This window comes from Balaenoptera acutorostrata, chromosome 5 (genome assembly GCF_949987535.1).
Source record: "Balaenoptera acutorostrata chromosome 5, mBalAcu1.1, whole genome shotgun sequence".
Lineage (NCBI taxonomy): Eukaryota > Metazoa > Chordata > Mammalia > Artiodactyla > Balaenopteridae > Balaenoptera > Balaenoptera acutorostrata.
The window spans coordinates 101,065,268-101,086,784 of NC_080068.1; the positions used below are offsets into that span (position 1 = coordinate 101,065,268).

The following is a 21,517-nucleotide window of genomic DNA, read 5'->3' on the forward strand; positions in this document are numbered from 1 at the left end:
GCATTGGGAACAATTCTCTAAGAGGCAAGCACATTTTTTCCCCCAAGCAGCTTGCTTCTCATCACCATCTCCTTGCTTCCTAAGGTCAACATGCTGGTAGTGGGGGCCCCCTTCTTTAGTAGGTGCTCTCTGCTCGAAGGGTTCCTGGAATTCGCTCATCACTGTCAGGATGACATTTCCACATCAAAGGCCACAGGAATTAGGCCATTCCACGGAAGCCCATTGGACAGAGCACAAACAGCCTAAAGATGCCTGCCTCATCCAAAGAGCACACAGCGCAGCCCAAATGGCATGCAGAGCCTCCCGACAGCCATGGCCTTGAGTGTCATGGAATTCTTCTGAGGAAAGTCCCCCAGCTGGTCTCCCCACTTCCAGTCTCTCTTCCAAACCATGGCCAGCTTAATCCTTCTAAAACTCTGTTTCCTTTTTGTCTCCCTCACTCAAAAGCCTTTGATGTGTTCCCAGTTCCTTGAAAATAAAGTCAAAATTACCTCTCCTGTATTCTGCGTCCTTCACGGCTTGAACCTTCTCCAACCCTTATCTAACTTTCATCTCACTACTTTCCTTCCGGAACATTCTTCTCTGATCAAACAGGGATACTTGACCTTCACCAAGGACTCCATCTGCAAATCTCTTTTTTTTATTTTCCTGTTCTCCACTGGGTGTGTGGGTCTGTATCCTTTCAAGGCCCAGTCCAACCTTCTCTCTTTTGATGTTTAAGACTTCTGATTCTCATTTTCCCTAGGTGGAAAGTGCGTTGTGATGAAGATTAAGTTCGCTTAACTACCCAACCACAGAAACTGCTGTGGAGGAGGAGGAGATGGTGGTGCTTCTTCATGGAGATCCACGAATATTGGGATGTCCCTTGACTGAAGCTTTAGACTCACACAAAACATCGGCTTCCAGTTTCCAAGTGTTGAAATGAATACAAGGCTTATCAACTCACTATAAAATATATTTCTTTTTTGTTACCTTCTAAGATTCATTCATTCACTGATCCAAACACAATTTGGATAAATAGTAGTCTCAATCTATGCTTCAACTCATATCTTATCCATACACTTGCCACATTTTCTATTTCTTTTTCTTTCTTGGTAAATGGGACTAATACCATTCTGAAGGGGTAACTGGGAGGACTGAATGAGATAATGTTCATCCATTATTGTGTCTGGCATGTGTAAGGCACATGCCAGACACAAAATTGGCACTTAGCAAATGCCCCAGCTTTCCTTTTGATGAATTTTGTAATCAATCCGGGACATCACAGACAGGAAGCTTGTCCAAATTACCACAAATTCCCTGAACTGATTTTGGTCTGAGATACAAGCTCTACCTGAAGTGTTTGTATTTCATAGGTGTATTGCATGGCTTCTCTTGAATTTTTATTAGACTAATTTTTGAAGAAAATCTGAAAATAAGAGCCAAAAGAAAATGTTCAGCCGATCCTTCCTTTTATGGGCATGTTGGCAATTTTTCTGTTCAAACTAAACAGTCTCTGTTATGTTCTTACCCAACTTGATTCTCAAAGAGTCTAAAAATTGTCCTGGAATGAACTTGCTGGCCAGTTTCTTTTAAAATATTATATTAAAATATGTTTTAAAAAGGCAACACAAAATGTCTCTGGCTCTTTCATGTGGACATTGCATCAGCAATTTCCAGGGCTTTTGATTGGAAGGAAAAATAATGTTTTGCTCACTCCCCCATCTGAGTATAAGGGATAACTGATAATAATATCTACAAGTGGCAGCCCAAATGGAAATCATCTCTTTGACACAGATGATGCAGCTATTTGGAACTCATACTTTTTTATTAAATTTCATTCTCCTCTAAGCTAATATCCCAGAAATCAAACAGCCCTCTGGACCCTATATACCTGGACGTACTAGGAGGAAAACATTGCTTGCAAATGGATACTAATCAGTTTTCAGGGATAATCAAGGGACGTGGAGATTCAGTTTGAGCAAGAGAAGATGGCCAAATGAACTGGCACAAGTTGGATGATTTGGCAGGTAGAAGTCAGCAAGGATGATAAATCCACAGAAGGAGGAAGGCATGGGCAGATGGCAGAGAGGAACGATGTTGAGAATGACCATTGCTGTCCAAACCCCGCTGCACTTGCGCATGGAGCGTTTTCAGGTTAGTGTCTGCTGTGGGCAACCTCAATTCTGGCTGCCCTTCCGCTATCTTCCTGGGCATCTGTGTCAATGATGACAGACCTCATGCCCACCTCTCTCTGAAATGCTTTGTACCTTGCTCTAGCCCTTCTGCAGCCTCTGATACATTTTCACTTTTTCATTCATTTTATCCAGAGGTCCTGGAGCCAGGACACCACCTTTCACGGCATAGTTTTTGTCATTTGGCAGATTTTGAAGGAAGCATGCAACTCTCCAAGGATTGAATTTGTGCTTTATCTGGAGGCATAGGGGCAGGGTAAAAAGACTGTGGGCTTTGGGGTCATAGAGACTCAAGCTTGAATCTTGGTTTTGTCATTTATTGACTCTGGACAAACCACGGCGCCTCTCTGAATCTCATTTCCTCATCTGAAAAGTTTCCTCATCTGTAAAATGGGAGGCAGCCACTTTACAGGATTTTGTGAGGATTAAGAGCGGCCATCAAGCGACATATTTGACACACAGCAGAAAATGGAACAAATGGCAGTTAAAATGAAAGGAGTGGTGAGACATAAACAGAGGGCGTAACTGGTCAAGAGCCTGTGATGTATCTGAAATCGTCAAGATGAAATCTATTTGATCAGTGCAAACATTTTTTCACTATTTCCCCAAATTTAATTTGGAAGTGTACAAGATGTGGTAGACTCAGCTTTGGTTCAAATATGTTTAGGTCTCCCATATTCTAGAAATAACTTGTTTTGCTTTTGCTAACTCCTCACGCTGTCTTCCTCACTCTTCCCTTCTGGGTTCCACCATATTTGTTGAAGGATTAAGATACGCCTGCTGTAGACTCTTCCTAGCCACTCACTTCTTCCTTTCAAGTCTGATTTCTGTTCCCACAGCTCTCCTGAAAAGCCTCTCTAGAGTTTAGAAAATTATCGATGTGCTCACACCAGTGTGTACACATCCAGCCTCGTCAACTCTGCAACTTTCCACACCATTGGCTAGTAACTTCCTCTAAAACAGCAGTTCTCAACCTTGGCTGTATATTAGAATCACCTGGGGGGCTTTAAAAATTATTTACGCCTGGATCCCAGCATCAGGGATTCTGATGTAATGGTCTGGGGTGCAAACTGAGCTTTAGGTTTTTTCAAAGCTCCCTTGTTGATGATTAAGGTGCAGCTAGGGTTGAGAACCACAGCTAAGACTCTCTTTCTCTTTTATTTATATAATATTGCAAAGCTCTGTTTCACATCTTCTGAATTTCTTTTGGGGTCTTCCTCAAATCCTGTTCTTACAGTCTGTTTTTCTGTAATAAAGGAAGCAAGTGTTGCAGTTAAGGCAATTTATAGTTAGAGTTTTTGCTATGGTGTTGCTAAAGGAAATCTGCAACTTGTGGTTAATCAGAAAACTTACCGAATGCAGGTTCAAGGTATGGCTGGATACGATGGGGAAAGAATGAGGAAAGGAAGGAAGGAAGGAAGGAAAGAAAATCTTATGCTTTATGATCCAAACAATAACCCTGTGTATCTAATGCTTTCTCTTCTATTGCATTTCAACAGAAGTACCAGGAATATTAATCTTAGCTATGACTGATTGAGCACCATGGTATATCCTCATAGCAACCTCAATGAGATGGATACTATTATCCTCATTTTTTACATCAAAGAAATGGAGATGGGCAGAGTTAGTTCCCCAAGGACACAAGCCTAGAAAAATGACAAAACTGTGATTTTTAACTAGGGTCAAATCCTCTCTGGATTAGAATCCTAAGTAATTGATGCCAAATCTTGGAGAATTGCTTCCAAGGTCCTACTTGAGGGAGACATTCAAATACCTGAAATCATACTCACATCTCCCATTAGTTTTCCCATCTCCAGGGTAGGACCTTGCAATCCTTGTTTGTGTACTTTGGTTTTAATATTTCTCATCCTCTGGTCGCACAAGCTACCTCTACTTCAGCTTGATAATGGCACTATTGGCATGTGGTGTCCAGAGTCTAGAATAACAGTGATAGCCTTAGGCATATTTTGGGATAATGGCTGAGTCAGTAACAATACAGAAAATCTGTGATGATGGTTACATTTCTGTGTTCAGGAGAAAGTATTGAAAATAAAGGACTAGGTTTTCATGGAGAGGGAGTAGTCTGAGATGGAGATACAGGTTTCTCTGCAGGCTTCAGAGGGAAGGTGACAGTGACAGAAAAGAGGAAAGAGTACAATGTAAGGGAAGATGAGGAAACTGAGTATCTGTAGGGGAAAGTAGAAAAAGATTCAGAGAAACATTTCCTTCCTCCTTCCTTCTCCCCTCCCTTCCTCCCTTCCTTCTTTCCTTTATCTGATATTTTTCTCCCATGAACTTCACAGCTGTTGCTTGAACCCACATTCAGTAAACTTTTTTTTTCATACATAACTACTCTCCATATTTGATAAAAATCTCAAACCATTATTTTTGCTTCCCACAAATATAATACATACAAATTTTTTCTGAAATACTAAGGTCAGCAAATTAAGTATCTTGACACTAATATAACCACATACAACTGCTGTTCTACTGACTTCCAGGAAGAAAACAAAAACAAAAAATTTCTTATCAAGATGCTCTGGGTTTCCTTTTATTAGTGTTAGGGATTCGGAATTATAATCATCTGCCAGTAATAATTTATACATTCTAGTTGATTGCCTACAAATAAAATATCGCAGGCTCTGCTTTGTGTGTTCTGGATTTGATATGACACTGACAATACTGCGGATTTCCTTTAGCAACCTCCTAGAAATACCTTCAACTACAAATTGCCTTCATTATAAGATCTGCATTCTTTACTACACAAAACAATATTCTAAATAGGATTTGAGTGAGCTTTAAACACAATACAACACTGGATAGCCAGTGAGAGATTAATGAACTGTTGAAAAGAAAGCTGAGATATGGAGAAAACAGTTGCCCGGGTCAGGTCAAGAGGAAAGGAATTCATTTCTTCTCCTCCAGTACTTTACCCCAGCACACCAGAGAATACATGGGTCACTTTAAGTCTGAAAGGACTATGCATTTGGCTGCCAGGAAGTGAAATTTCACGCTCAATCACAGTAACCAAATTGGGTCTTGTGGTTCACATATTTTGTTTCCCTTTTGCCTCAGGGCTTTGACTTTTTAATTTCCACTTAAATTGCTTCATTTTGCACATTTCTTTTAACTTGCCTCAAATCCTGTGTACAAGGGGCATTCTGACACTTATGAGGTTTCTACTATGTACCAGGCACTGCTTGGGGCACTCCAGTTATGGGGGTGTACATCCTACAGGGTATGAAGTGTAAAGGCAAACAAACAAAAAATAGAATTTAGACTTCAGGGGTTGTTGTGGAGAAGAGGACAAGAGGAAAATGAAGAGAGGGGAGAGGACTTTGGAGAAGGTGATGATTGGGATGAAAGAGAAAGGCTGAGAAAGTAGAGGAAGAGAGAAATAGGAGGAGAATGCATGAAGAGGAGGTTGCAGAAAGTGAGAAAAGAGAAGCTGTGTAGAATAATGAACTGAAGGACACAAAGAATAGGGTAGAAAGAGGGAAATGGCTGAATGGCGTGGGCTGGGTGGGAAGAAGTCTAAAGGTAAGGGTGGAAAAGAGAAAAAGGCAGGAGAGGCTGATTATCTGTAGAAGAGGTTGGGTGAGAAGGACTTAATTGTGTCCCCACCCCCCAAATGCAGAGGTCGAAGCCCCAATCCTCAATGTGACTATATTTGGAGGTAAGACCTTTAAGGAGGTAATTAAGGTTAAATGAGATCATGAGAGTGGGGCCCTGATCCAACAGGACGTGTGTCCTTATACGAAGAGGAAGTGATTGTACTCCTGTCTTGCTAGAAAGAAACACAAACCCACCCATTAGCAGAAAGACTGTCTAAAATCATAATAAGGTCACAGACACCGCAAAACACACCACTGGATGCTGTCCTGCCCACCAGAAAGACAAGATCCAGGCTCATCCACCAGAGCACAGGCACCAGTCCCCTCCACCAGGAAGCCTAAACAACCCACTGAACCAACTGTACCACTGGGGGCAGACACAAACAATGGGAATTACGAACCTGCAGCCTGCAAAAAGGAGACCCCAAACACAGTAAGTTAAGCAAAATGAGGAGACAGAGAAACACACAGCAGATGAAGGAGCAAGGTGAAAACCCACCAGACTAAACAAATGAAGAGGAAATAGGCAGTCTACCTGAAAAAGAATTCAGAGTAATGATAGTAAAGATGATTCAAAATCTTGGAAATAAAAAGGAGAAAATACAAGAAACGTTTAACAAAGACTTAGAAGAACTAAAGAGCAAACAAACAACGATGAACAACACAATAAATGAAATTTAAAACTCTCTAGAGGGAACCAATAGCAGAATAACTGAGGGAGAAGAACGGATAAGTGACCTGGAAAACAAAATAGTGGAAATAACTACTGCAGAGCAGAATAAAGAAAAAAGAATGAAAAGAATGGAGAACAGTCTCAGAGACTTCTGGGACAACATTAAATGCACCAACATTCGAATTATAGGGGTCCCAGAAGAAGAGAAAAAGAAAGGGACTGAGAAAATATTTGAAGAGATTATAGTTGAAAACTTCCTTAATATGAGAAAGGAAATAGTTAATCAAGTCCAGGAAGCACAGAGAGTCCCATACAGGATAAATCCAAGGAGAAACATGGCAAGACACATATTAATCAAACTACCAAAATTAAATACAAAGAAAAAATATTAAAAGCAGCAAGGAAAAAACAACAAATAACATAAAAGGGAATCCCCATAGGGTTAAGAGCTGATCTTTCAGCAGAAACTCTGCAAGCTAGAAGGGAGTGGCAGGACATATTAAAAGTGATGAAAGGGAAAAACCTACAACCAAGATTACTCTACCCAGGAAAGATCTATTCAGAGTCAACGGAGAAATTTAAACCTGCACAGACAAGCAAAAGCTAAGAGAAGTCAGCACTACCAAACTAACTCTACAATGAATGCTAAAGGAACTTCTCTAAGTGGGAAACACAAGAGAAGAAAAGGACCTACAAAAACAAACCCATAACAATTAAGAAAATGGTAATAGGAACATACATATCGATAATTACCTTAAAAGTAAATGGATTAAATGATCCAACCAAAAGACATAGACTGACTTAATGGACACAAAAACAAGACCTGTACATATGCTGTCTATGAGAGACCCTCTTCAGACCTAGGGACACATACAGACTGAAAGTGAGAGGATAGAAAAAGATATTCCATGCAGATGGAAATCAAAAGAAAGCTGGAGTAGCAATTCTCATATCAGACAAAATAGACTTTAAAATAAAGACTATTACAAGAGACAAAGAAGGACATTACGAATGATCAAGAGATCAAACCAAGAGGAAGATATAACAATTGTAAATATTTATGCACCCAACATAGGAGCACCTCAATACATAAGACAAATGCTAACAGCCATAAAAGGGGAAATCGACAGTAACACAATCATAGTAGGGGACTTTAACACCCCACTTACACCAATGGACAGATCATCCAAAATGAAAATCAATAAGGAAGAAGAAGCTTTAAATGATACATTAAACAAGATGAACTTAATTGATATTCATAGGACATTCCATCCAAACACAACAGAATACACCTTCTTCTCAAGTGCTCATGGAACATCTCCAGGATAGATCATATTTTGGGTCACAAATGAAGCCTTGGTAAATTTAAGAAAATTGAAATCATATCAAGTATTTTTTCCGACCACAAAGCTCTGAGACTAGATATCAATTACAGGAAAAAAAACTGTAAAAAATACAAACACATGGAGGCTAAAGAATACACTACTTAATAACCAAGAGATCACTGAAGAAATCAAAGAGGAAATCAAAAAATACCTAGAAACAAATGACAATGAAAACACGACGATCCAAAACCTATGGGATGCGGCAAAAGCAGTTGTAAGAGGGAACTTTGTAGCAATACAATGCTACCTCAGGAAACAAGAAACATCTCAAATAAACAACCTAACCTTACACCTAAAGCAATTAGAGAAAGAAGAACAAAACAACCCCAAAATTAGCAGAAGGAAAGAAATATAAAGATCAGATCAGAAATAAATGAAAAAGAAATGAAGGAAACAATAGCAAAGATCAATAAAACTAAAAGCTGGTTCTTTGAGAAGATAAACAAACTTGATAAACCATTAGCCAGACTCATCAAGAAAAAAGGGAGAAGACTGAGATCAATAGAATGAGAAATGAAAAAGGAGAAGTAACAACCAACACTGCAGAACTACAAAGGATCATGAGAGATTACTATAAGCAACTGTATGCCAATACAATGGACAACCTGGAAGAAATGGACACATTCTTAGAAAACACAACCTTCTGGGACTGAACCAGGAAGAAATAGAAAATATAAACAGTCCATTCACAAACACTGAAATTGAGACAGTGATTAAAAATCTTCCAGCAAACAAAAGCCCAGGACCAGATGGCTTCACAGGTGAAGTCTATCAAACATTTAAAGAAGAGCTAACACCTATCCTTCTCAAAATCTTCAAAAATATAGCAGAAGGAGGAACACTCCCAAACTCATTCTATGAGACCACCATCACCCTGATACCAAAACCAGACAAAGATGTCACAAAGAAAAAAAACTACAGGCCAATATCACTGATGCACATAGATGCAAAAATCCTCAACAAAATACTAGCAAAGAGAATCCAACAGCACATTAAAAGGATCATACACCATGATCAAGTGGGGTTTATCCCAGGAATACAAGGATTCTTCAATATACGCAAAGCAATCAATGTGATACACCATATTAACAAACTGAAGGAGAAAAAACATATGATCATCTCAATAGATGCAGAAAAAGCTTTCAATAAAATTCAACACCAATTTATGATAAAAACCCTCCAGAATGTAGGCATAGAGAGAACTTACCTCAACGTAACAAAGGCCATATATGACAAACCCACAGCTTACATCATTCTAAATAGTGAAAAACTGAAACCATTTCCACTAAGATCAGGAACAAGACAAGGGTGCCCACTCTCACCACTATTATTCAACATAGTTTTGTCAGTTTTAGCCACAGCATTCAGAGAAGAAAAAGAAATAAAAAGAATCCAAATCGGAAAAGAAATAAAACTGTCACTGTTTGCAGATGACATAATATATACATAAAGAATCCTAAAGATGCTATCAGAAAACTACTAGAGCTAATCAATGAATTTGGTAAAGTAGCAGGATACAAAATTAATGCACAGAAATCTCTTGCATTCCTCTACACAAATGATGAAATATATGAAAGAGAAATTAAGGAAACACTCCCTTTTACCACTGCAACAAAAAGAATAAAATACCTAGGAATAAACCTACCTAAGGAGACAAAAGACCTGTACTCAGAAAACTATAAGACACTGATGAAAGAAATTATAGATGATACAAACAGATGGAGGGATATATCATGTTCTCGGATTGGAAGAATCAACATTGTGAAAATGACTATACTACCCAAAGCAATCTACAGATTCAATTCAATCCCTATCAAGCCACCAGTGGCATTTTTCACAGCACTAGAACAAAAAATTTTACAATTTGTATGGAAACACAAAAGACCCCAAATAGCCAAAGCAATCTTGAGAAAGAAAAATGGAGCAGGAGGAATCAGAGTCCCTGAATTCAGACTATACTACAAACCTACAGTAATCAAGACAGTATGGTACTGGCACAAAAACAGAAATATAGATCAATGGAACAGGATAGAAAGCCCGGAGATAAACCCATGCACATATGGTCCCCTTATTTTTGATAAAGGAGTCAAGAATATACAACGGAGAAAAGACAGCCTCTTCAATAAGTGGTACTGGGAAAACTGGACAGCTACAAGTAAAAGAATGAAATTTGAACACACCGTAACACCACACACAAAAATAAACTCAAAATGGATTAAAGACCTACATGTAAGGCCAGACACTGTAAACTCTTAGGGGAAAACATAGGCAGAACACTCTATGACATAAATCACAGCAAGATCCTTTTTGACCCACCTCCTAGAGGAATAGAAATGTAAACAAAAATAAACAATTGGGACCCAATGCAACTTAAAAGCTTTTGCACAGCAAAGGAAAACATAAACAAGACGAAAAGACAACCCTCAGAATGTGAGAAAATGTTCGCAAATGAAGCAACTGACAAAGGATTAATCTCCAAAATTTACAAGCAGCTCATGCAGCTCAATATCAAAAAAACAAAAAACCCAATCCAAAAATGGGCAGAAGACCTAAATAGACATTTCTCCAAAGAAGATACACAGATTGACAACAAACACATGAAAGAATGCTCAAGATCACTAATCATTAGAGAAATGCAAATCAAAACTATAATGAGTTATCACTTCACACCTGTCAGAATGCCCATCATCAAAAAATCTACAAACAAAAAATGCTGGAGAGGTGTGGAGAAAAGGGAACCCTCTTGCACTGTTGGTGGGAATGTAAATTGATACAGCCACTATGGAGAACAGTATGGAGGTTCCTATAAAAGTAAAAATAGAACTACCATACAATGCAGCAATCCCACTACTGGGTATATACCCTGAGAAAACCATAATTCAAAAAGAGTCATGTACCACAATGTTTACTGCAGCTCTATTTACAATAAGAAGTACATGGAAGCAACCTAAGTGCCCATCGACAGATGAATGGATAAAGAAGATGTGGCACATATATACAATGGAATATTACTCATACATAAAAAGAACCAAAATTGAGTTATTTGTGGTGTGGATGGACCTAGAGTCTGCCATACAGAGTGAAGTAAGTCAGAAAGAGAAAAACAAATTCTGTATGCTAACACATATATATGGAATATAAAAAAAAAAATGGTTCTGAAGAACCTAGGGGCAGGACAGGAATAAAGATGCAGACATAGAGAATGGACTTGAGGACACGCGGTTGGGGAAGTGTAAGCTGGGACAAATTGGAAGAGTGGCATGGACAGATATACACTACCAAAGGTAAAATATATCGCTAGTGGGAAGCAGCCACATAGCACAGGGAGATCAGCTCGGTGCTTTGTGTCCACCTAGAGGGGTGGGATAGGAGGGTGGGAGGGAGATGCAAGAGGGAGGAGATATGGGGATATATGTATACACATTGCTGATTCACTTTGTTTTACAGCAGCAACTAACATACCATTGTAAAGCAATTATACTCCAATAAAGATATCAGAAAAAATTAAATTAAATTAAAAAGTAAGAAGAGGAAGAGACACCACACCAGATCTCTCTCTCTCTTTCTTTCTCTGTCATGTGAAGACATAGAGAGAAGCTGGCCATCTGCAAGCCAGAAAGGAAGTTTTGGCTGGAAACCAACCCTGCTGGCACCTTGATCTTGGAATTCCATCCTCCAGAACCACAAGGAAATAAATTTCTGTTGTTTAAGTTCCCAGCCTGTGGTATTATCCTGTTATGGTAGCCTTAGTGGACTAACACAAGGCATATGGAGATTTAAAGTTAGCAGAAGCGGCCAGAAGAATCACCGTTCACCCCACCTTGCCCATCTCTGGGCACACGGGCAGTAAAATACATCTTACTTTTCTTCCTGAAATTCAAGAGACAGAAGGATTCAGGCTCTGTTGGCAAGGGTTTCATGTATTCACGTACATATGTGTCACTAAAAACTGATGGTGGGGCTTTGGGTGTCATTTGCAAAATAGGATTAAACATAGTACCAACCTTACAGGTGTGTTGGGAGGATTAAATGAGGGTTTATCTAGATGTATACCTCTGTGTAGGAAGTGCTCTGTATTAGCTATTGTTATTAATAGTGTGTGTGTGCCCAAAAAAAAGAAACATTTTTGAAGGGTGAGGGCTCCTGAGGTTTCCCACATAGCAGGAAAATGGGAACAGTTTTTATGTCTCTAGATTATATTAGGTTGAACCATATGACATTGTCATTTTTATAGGTCAGAAACACAGCAAGTGTTTTTAAAATCGGAACATGTCACATAAAAATCCAGATATGTGGATTTTCTTGAAAAATCTGAAGATCTGGCTCCATAGGGTCACATTGTGCCTGGACACCCCCCACTGGAGCAGGTGGTGAGTGCCCATGTTAGGTGGAGAGTGTGGTTTCCGGCCTCCTGGGTCTCTGCCACATGCTTACTCATTCATGCGCAACAGCTTGGTCCTGTAGATTTAGGATTGTCGCCCCTGATGCAGTATATGGTGCAGAGCTACGCTAATATGCTGCTGACAACACCCAGAGAAATGGGTATATTTTCTTTTGCAGGCAAAAGCATTAGGTCAGCAATGTAGATTTGTGTAAGCAAATGGAAAGCACAAATCATCCCAAACCAAACATCTTTGGCCTTGAATAATCAAAACAACCAGGGGGAGGCACTCTGGATTTCACTCATCATTTTGCTTTGACAACATGGTGGAAACACTTTCATCTTTGCCGAAATTCTTTCCCTTGACGAGTTTACATTCACGTGGAAGTCCATTCACTGAGTATCTAGTGTGTGTCCATTCCTCTTGCTTGTACTTTTGTTTCTAATCCCCTGCTAGACGTCAGTTTGTCCAGTGAGAAGAAATCCCCTAAGACAAAGAGGCTGAGGTCAAAAATTAGCTGGCCAGCCAAAACTATCAGGCTCCTAACATTAACTAGTATTTGTATTTCACCTTCTGACTTGCAAATTTTTCTCACATAATATCTTATTTAAGATACCAATGGGTCCACTGGAGTAGGTACTTATTGTTCTCATTTTCAGTGATGAACAGAGGCTCAGAGCATTCAAATAACTTGCCCACAATCACACAACCAGGAAGGGTTAGGACTGAAACTGCCACACAAGGAGATCACAATTCCAGATTCTTCATTTTTTTAGTTAACTAGGAAGAAAAGCAGCACCATAGCACGGATGAAAATAGGCTTTGCTGTAACTAAGTTAAAGAATAATCTGAGTGTCTTAGTTGTTGTTGTTGTTTTTATGAGATTGGCTGACTAGCAAAGCTGATGCAAATTTAGCATTAAGGAAAATAGAGTATTTAAATCACAGACAGTAATAGCTCCCCTGTGCCCTAGGCTGTCAGACAGTATCCAGAGTAGTAGTTAGTGCAGCTCTGGAGAGTATCTGCTTCTCCCTAGGGCAACACTAATCAAACTCTACGTTCTTTCCTGCTAACCTTAGATTGGGTTCAGATTTTTTCTCGCTACAGGGCTCTGTGTAGCTGTTTTCCATCCCAGGAAATTGATATGGAGCTAGCACTAGATGTGAAACTCATCTCGTATCTGGTGTTCAGGTATAGATGTCATTTCAAGAGAGGCATGAATATTTTTGGTGAACCACATAGTGTCTGGGGAAATTCCTCCCTGCAAGTCCAGGGATACCCTAGAGAGAGTTAGGAAGGGAGGTGGTGATGGTCTTTAAATATTTCAGAAGCCAGAGGAAAGAGGTGGACTTCCTGCTACTGCTAAAAGCAGAACAAGGACCAGGGGAGAACCATTTAAAAAGAGCCAGATTCTGACATAAGAAAGAACTTTCTGGTGACCAGTGGTATTTTAATGGAAGAGGCTGCTTTATTAAGTATGAGCTTTTTGCTATGGCTTGCGTTGAAGCTGAAGGTAGAGTCTGTAGTGTGGACAAATTCTCCAAGTCTTTTTGGAGACCATTTTATCTCAGACTCAAGGACAAACAGGAGGACGACCAACAATTTCTGTAATATTATAAGGACACCACACATAATTTGTTTTCAAGAAATGAGAGTTTTTAAGTCTCTAAGTTATATTGGAATTATATTAAATTGCCATTTTTTGTAGGTAATAGAATGGTTGAAAGCCAGCAGTTGTATATGGCTCAACATAATTTATACAAAGGCAAGGGAATAGACTCAATTCTTTAGACCTATGTCATATGGAGAAAAGGGATGCATGAGAAACTGTGAAGACTTCACTGTGCATAGCTTTTGGGTTGTTCCGGACTGAATTGGGCTTCCCCAAAAGTCACATGTTGAAGTACCTCACCATGTGACTATTTGGAGATACCAACTTTTAAAGGGGTGATGAAGTTCAAGTGAGGCCCTGAGGATGGGCCTTAATCCAATCTGACTGGTATCCTTATAAGAAGAGGAAATTGGGACACACAGAGAGATACCAGGGATGCTCTGCACAGGGGAAAAACCACGCGAGGACACAGCGAGAAGGCAGCCATCCGCAAGTCAAGGAGAGAGGCCTCAGAAGGGATCAAACTTACGGCACCTTGGTCTTAAACTTCTAGCTTCCAGAACTGTGAGAAAATAAAGTTCTGTTATTTAAACCACCTAGTCTGTGGTATTTGGTGTACATGGGTACATGGATATGTGGAGGGGAGCAGTAGGGGTGCAGGGAAAGAGGAAGGTGGGTAAGAGACAGGTTTTCAAAGCCCCCCTATGACCATGCCAAGGAATATGGCCTTTATTGTGAAAGAAAAGAGGGGTCGCTAATGATCTGAGGAACTGATATGAACACCTGTGATAAAATGGGTTGGTAATTCAAAGAATCCCTAAACTGAGATTCTACTGATGTTAAATTAGATTTTAGAGTGGCCGGGGGTCAAAATTACTCCTAAGAAGTCTTTCCTAAAAAAATTAATGATGGAAGAAAGAAACTGAAACAATCACTTACCAGTTTAAGAGAATAAGCTGCTTTGAGGTGGCAAGGCCACCAGCTCAAGTTTTAATGACAGCTATCCAATATCATTAGTCTCCATCTGGCAGGATGCGTTTTAAAGCAATGACATCAGCTATGGTTTTCTGTTATTGGTAGTATGAGAAGGCACTAAAAGTGTAAATATTTAATACTGGTTTGTAATTAGCTTTTCTTTTTTTTTGAGCCATTTATTTGATGTGAATCTTTAAGGAGACTCTATTCTTTTTTTTTTTTTTTTAATTTTATTTATTTATTTATTTATTTATTTTTGGCTGTGTCGGGTCTTCGTTTCTGTGCGAGGGCTTTCTCTAGTTGTGGCAAGTGGGGGCCACTCTTCATCGCGGTGCGAGGGCCTCTCACTGTCACGGCCTCTTGTTGTGGAGCACAGGCTCCAGACGTGCAGGCTCAGTAGTCGTGGCTCATGGGCCCAGTTGCTCCGCGGCATGTGGGATCTCCCCAGACCAGGGCTCGAACCTGTGTCCCCTGCATTGGCAGGCAGACTCTCAACCACTGCGCCACCAGGGAAGCCCTGTAATTAGCTTTTGATTGATTAGGACTAACTTCTTCCCCTTGACTTGGAGGCAGAGACAGACAAATGCATGTTCGACTTTGAGCTTCCTTCTAGCTCTGTGGCCTTGGACAAGTCACATTACTTTGCTCTAATCTTTCAGATAGGATTAAGTCTCCCTCTCTGCTGCCTTGCAGATGAGTGATGAGATGGGGTAAAAAGCCATTCCATGAGATTATCAGTATGTCAAACAGAATCACACTATGTTCATGGTGGGAAAAATCTCTATTTAAAACAAATGTTATAGAAAACAGCCTTGTGGTTGCCAAGGGGGAGGAGGGTGGGAGGGATGGGTTGGAAGTTTGGGATTAGCAGATGCAACGTATTATATATCGGATGGATAAACAACACGGTCTTATTGTATAGCACAGGGAACTATACTCAATATCCTGTGATAAACCGTAATGGAAAAGAATATGAAAAAATGTATATATATACATGTATAACTGAATCGCTTTGCTCTGCAGCAGAAATTAACACAACATTGTATATCAACTTTACTTCAATTAAATAAATTTTAAAAATGTTAATTGGAAATGTCTACTGAAGGATTAGTCAAGAACAGAGCTCTGTTAGAGAATAAGGAATCCTTTCCAGGAGTCCATGTGGCAGGGTGGAAAATGTATGGGTTTTAGAGATGGGAACAACTTTAAATACCTACTCCATCCCTTAGTGCTCATAGGACATTGGATAAGTAACTCACCTCTCTCATCTGAAAAATGGGGACACATAGTAAGTACATGTAAAGTACTGGCACATAGTAGGTTCTTAATAAAAAGCCTCTACTAAACTCTTGTGGCAAAGTGAGCAACTTTGGAGAAGCCATTTCATCAATTACTGGGACATGCATTCCACTGACCATTATTGAATACCTATTGGGTATGCAACAAAATAACTTAGGGAAATATTTATTTGTGTGTGTTCTCCACTCCCAACTTATCCCAAGAATGTTGCCTGGCTTTTTGTGCTTCCTTGTTTCAAGGTTGTATAGGCAGAGCAGGAAGCAGAAGTTTCTTGAAAATAATCCTTTTTCCTTTCTTTTCTGAAAGTCCAAGCCCAAGAGTATATGGTGGGAAAGGGGAGAATGCAGGGCCTTTGATGGGAGATTTCCCCAGACCTGGAGGGACTGGGGCTCAGGGATTGTGGATCTGTGAGAAGTGGAAACGCTCACTCTGTGTGACCAGACCTCGGAGGGGAGGGCTGCCTAGGATTGCTCAGACTCCAGGTTCCTGGCTAGACAGTGACTGCCAGTTCCCAAGCAGGGCTGGAAAGCAGAATCCTCAGACATCAAAGGGGCAGGCAATTTATAAAAGTGGGCATAGCTGACATGAAGGAAGACCTCGCCGGTATCGGTATCTGTGGGAGTAGGAGCCTGATCATTTCTGAAAGTAAAGTTCCTGCTGCCATTAACTCTTAGAATCAAATTTAAGTTGTATTAAATAAAATGGAAAAATATGAAATTTCTTGCAGACCTGTGTTTGTAGATTGATTCAGACCTACTATAGTTGTAAGGCACTGGAAAATCTAAAGATGGATTCATTCGTACTCTCTGAAACTCACCCTATGTGGGAACTGGCGGAAGTCATATGAGCCCTGCATGAATAACTGTCATTCAAAGCACCACAAGATCCTGATGTGGTATCGCACTGCAGGAAGAGTTTTCAGTCACAAGAGGTAGACAGCTGGATTTTGCAAAAGGCAGACAGCCAAGAGGATGGATAAAAATTTCCCCTGAAGGGATATATTAAAATACACTATCCCCCAATCACTGCGTGCCGCTACCACTATTATGTAATTGCCATAGCTGTAAACTGATAAAAATTTTGCAGACTCTGAAGTTCTTTGGGAAATATGCCTGTTTGATATGAAGTCTGGAAACTGGTGATGGAATAGGGAACTGTATGGTTATTGATTTCCATAAAAGTGCTTAGAGTTTTACCTCCATGGAGATTGAAAGCTGAGAAGGCTTTCAGAGGTCAACCAGCTCCTCTTGGACCTTCCATTCCCACCCCCTGTCATCTTAAGGCCTAAATCTGGATTTAGTGAGGCCTCAAGGTTGTTGTTTTGAAAGACTGAGATTGAAAGCTGAGAAGGCTTTCAGAGGTCAACGAGCTCCTCTTGGACCTTCCATTCCCATCCCCTGTCATCTTAAGGCTTAAATCTGGATTTAGTGAGGCCTCAAGGTTGTTGTTTTGAAAGACCACTATGACAGTCAAGGCTTTGGTGTAGCACGTTTAGGAGGCTGGGTCCAATGGGCATCTTCATCCCATAGCTGCTGTGGCACCAACTACTGCCGTCTCCCACCTGGACAAACATCGCTTCCTAACTGGAGGTTTAGTCTCTGCCCCTGCTGTACAGACCGATTACTCATCTTAAATTATTATTCTAATAAACCACCAGGGAGTTACATTCTCGTTACTTTCTTGTTTACAAAGTTTTAATGATTCCTCCATTTAAAAAAATCCAAACTTTGTGGTTTGCCATTCAAGGCTTTCTAGGATCTAGTTCCAACCGCGTCTTTTTTTTTTTTTTTTTAACCAAGTCTTTTTAAAATTTTTCCAGAAAATAACATAACTTTTTATTCATTATACATTTCTATAACAATATAACACTATTTTCTAACATTTTCTAGCTTAATGCATTTTCCTACATTTTCTTTTTTAGAATTTTCTTAATTTTTTTTTCTATTTTTAAATTAAGATACGATTGACATATAACATTATATTAGCTTCAGGTGTACAACATAATGATTCAGTAAATGTATATATTGTGAAATAATCACCACAATAAGTCTAGTTAACATCCATCACCAAACGTACTTATAAATTTTTGTTCTTGTGGTGAAAACTTTTAAGATCCAACCAAGTCTTTTGAGCTCATTTCCCTCTTTTTCTATGCACACCCTTTGTTCTACCAGGGCGGCTTTCCTGCTACTCCCCACATTGGTCTCTTTCATACTTTTGTTGAGATTCTTTTCACTGCCTGAAATTCCCCTCCCATTAATCCTCATTCACTCTTCAAGGCCAAGTGACACATTATCTCCTCTGAAGAGTCTTTCCTGGGTAAGGGATACAGAGCATCACATGGACTTGAGTTTGAGACCATACTCTGCCCCTTACTTCCTGGAAGACTTCTGGCAGGTTACTGCTTTTCTCTAGGGCTCAGTTTGTTCATCTGTGAAATGGGCAAGTCAACATCCACCTTGTAACCTTATAAAGTACACATGGGTTATCATATTGTAAAGTACTTAGCACAATTCCTTACACTTGGTATATGTCAAAGAATGTTACCTCTTACTCTGATTATTCCAGGGACCCAAGGTCTCCTTTTCTCTGAATTCCCATTCACTTTGAACCCCTCTTATAGCCTTCCTTGTAAACCTAATTTTGCATTTTAGACATAAGAGCACACATTTTATTTTCTCCACCCAATTGATGACTCCTTGAAGGTGGGATCATGTTTTATCCTAGCTTGTGCCCTTGCTTTGCCTTCTATACACAGGCCCTCAAACCATAAGCAGAGGTTGGCCTTTTGGGTGTGAAAGCCAAGACGGACAAGAATTTGCTTTGCTGTTACTTTTCTCTTCCTTCTAAAAATTGACAATAGTTTTAAGAAAAAAGTCAATTTCCTTTGACAGGAGAATCCTAGTTTGGGGGCTTTTGTTTCATAGAAATATGGAAGACAATTCGTGAAGTGACTGGTGGAGATTGATAAATTTCAATTAAATCTCGGGAAACGTCATTGGCTTGAAGGCCACATAGCCTCAACTCATTAGGCCAACCCAATCATTTTCCAGCATGCATTCCGAGTTGCATGGTTTGTGTGATACTCTTCGGAGAAAAGAAGTGGTTTCATATTCTAACAAGTTGGAAAACATTAGAGTCTAATGACCCACTCATGGAGAGACAGAGGACATGTTAAGGAACTAAAACATGTGAGAATTCCTGCAGTAAAGAAACCAGTATCTAATAGCTAGTAAGAATAACTAAAATTCATGGAGCTCTTATATGCCAGACACGTTGATAGTAGGCCCTTTTCATGAATTCTCTAATTAAATCCTCAAAGTGCCCCCATAAGAATGTATATAATGATCCTCACTTAACAGATGAAGAAACTGATGATTGAATGGGTCCAAGTTCACATGGCAGTTAAGGGGTGGAGCAGGGATCTGAAGTCAGATGTTTGTGACCCGAGAGCCTGAGTTTTGGTCCTCTGTGGTGTATAGTTTTTCACTTTCCCAAATTTGCCTGTCCAGGAAATACTTTTGGTTATTCTCTTATTAATAACCCATGAAACTGGTATTCCTTGAAATGCACTTGGGGAAATAGCACCTCAACACCCACAGGGAAGCAGCCATGACCTTTACATCTCTGTGCCTTTGTTCCCTGGCTTCTGCCTGGATGCTCTTGACCCCTTTGTCTCTCCCATGATATTTTACTCCTCCTCCAAGGTCTAGTTCAAATGCAACTAGAAGCTCTCTTTGATTTCAGCAGGCTGATTTGCAAAGCTCCTCTTTGTGTTTGCCATGAACTTTCCAGGCTGTTACCATTTTGTCTCTCTGTCAAGGGTTAAGTTCAAAGAGCCTTGGTTTATTGAATTACAATGGTGTCTTTTTCCCAGGTGCCCTAGGGGTTGATTCTGGAGTCTGGGGCTTCTCAGGTCCTGATCTACAGACTTGTGGTGTGAGGCTGTAGTTGGCAACCTGGGCTAAATCTGGTCCAAACTCTTTACAGGTTCAGATAGCGTGGCTCCTGCACTCCCTGGCAGCTCGTTAGTTAATACTCTCCTCCCTTGTCCCTCGCAGATGTTGCCTCTCTCTCAGCCTCTCTGAGGTGAGGAGGCGCGATTAGGTCACAATGGGCTGATCCTCAGTGTCCTTTTCGGGACAACCCTGACCTGTCCTTTCCAGGGCTCTGTCCAGATTTCATCACAAAGCCCCCCAGTGGCTGTGCCTCAGATGAGTCAGCTGGCTTGGGGCTTCATTAGAAACTCTAATTGCCTTTTTTTTAAATTATTTTTTTAACATCTTTATTGGAGTATAATTGCTTTACAATGATGTGTTAGTTTTTGCTTCATAACAAAGTGAATCAGTTATACATACACATATGTCCCCATGTCTCTTCCCTCTTGCATCTCCCTCCCTCCTTTTTTGTTTTTGTCCTCTTTGGGGCCTCCTCGGGCCCAGAGGCGGGGCCTGGAGGGTCTGGCTTCCAGAAATGTCGCCAGCTGCCATGGGAGCCCAAGATGGGAAGTGCGCACTCCATCCCTGGCAGTCACCTCACGCCACACTGCGCATTTTGTGGCCGCACCCATCCCCAGGGTACACTCAGGCGCCACGCAACCCCTGGCCATCCCAGCTCTCCGGCTGCCTGTGATGAGGTCACGGGGTGGGGTCCTGGAGACCCCCCTCCAAATAGGGTGGGGGCTTCCCCAACTGGCCTGGGAATGGCCAAGAGAACGAGAAGGAGGAGATGATAATCATCTTGTCTGTCCAACCCACCGTTCCCTTTCTTGAGGTTGCATGGCTGGCTTGGACAGAACAGGAGGGAGAGAGGGAGAGCAGAGAGGGTCTGGGAAGGAGCAAGACAGCGAAGCCGCAGGCGGGGTCCCTCACTTCCTCCATTCACAAGTGCGGATGGAGAAAGGAAGTAATGCTTTCTCCCTGCGACCTTGACATGAGTTGTTGGAACTGCCTTCTCGGTTTTCTACAATCACATCCTTCTCTCTGATCTGAATTTCTCTCCTTTCCCTGAGATTACAGAAGTCAGGGGAAGTCGCTGTAATCCACTTTATGTCATCAGAATTTGACACACAAGGAAAAACAGTCCAGAAACAGATCAACAGCTGGTACAGCAAAGCAGGTAGAGCCCTTTGCACCCTAAGAGCCACGTCTTTGGGGCAGCATCTCACTTTCTCACCCAGGCCTAACTGGCTTGTTGCTAGAGTTTCTGCAGCAGTGGGTTTCACAGACTGAGGTCGCTTAGATGTCCCAAACCACTCAAGCTCCAGCAAACCTACAGGGCTTTCTGAGTACATGTGTGTGCATGAAGAATGAATGTGAGCTCTGCTAAAATCGCACCCTGCTGGGGGGATTCGCAGATCCCTGTGGATATCTAGTTTTTTGCACCTGGAATTCTGCTTCGGAA

The 21,517-nt window shown here is 40.7% G+C and overlaps 1 protein-coding gene across 2 annotated transcripts in view; it reads right to left on the minus strand.

Moving 5' to 3' along the window:
* C1QTNF7 (C1q and TNF related 7) overlaps positions 1-21,517 on the minus strand; it is a 130,865-nt gene that overhangs the window by 108,127 nt on the left and 1,221 nt on the right. The gene's annotated exons all lie outside the window — the stretch shown is intronic.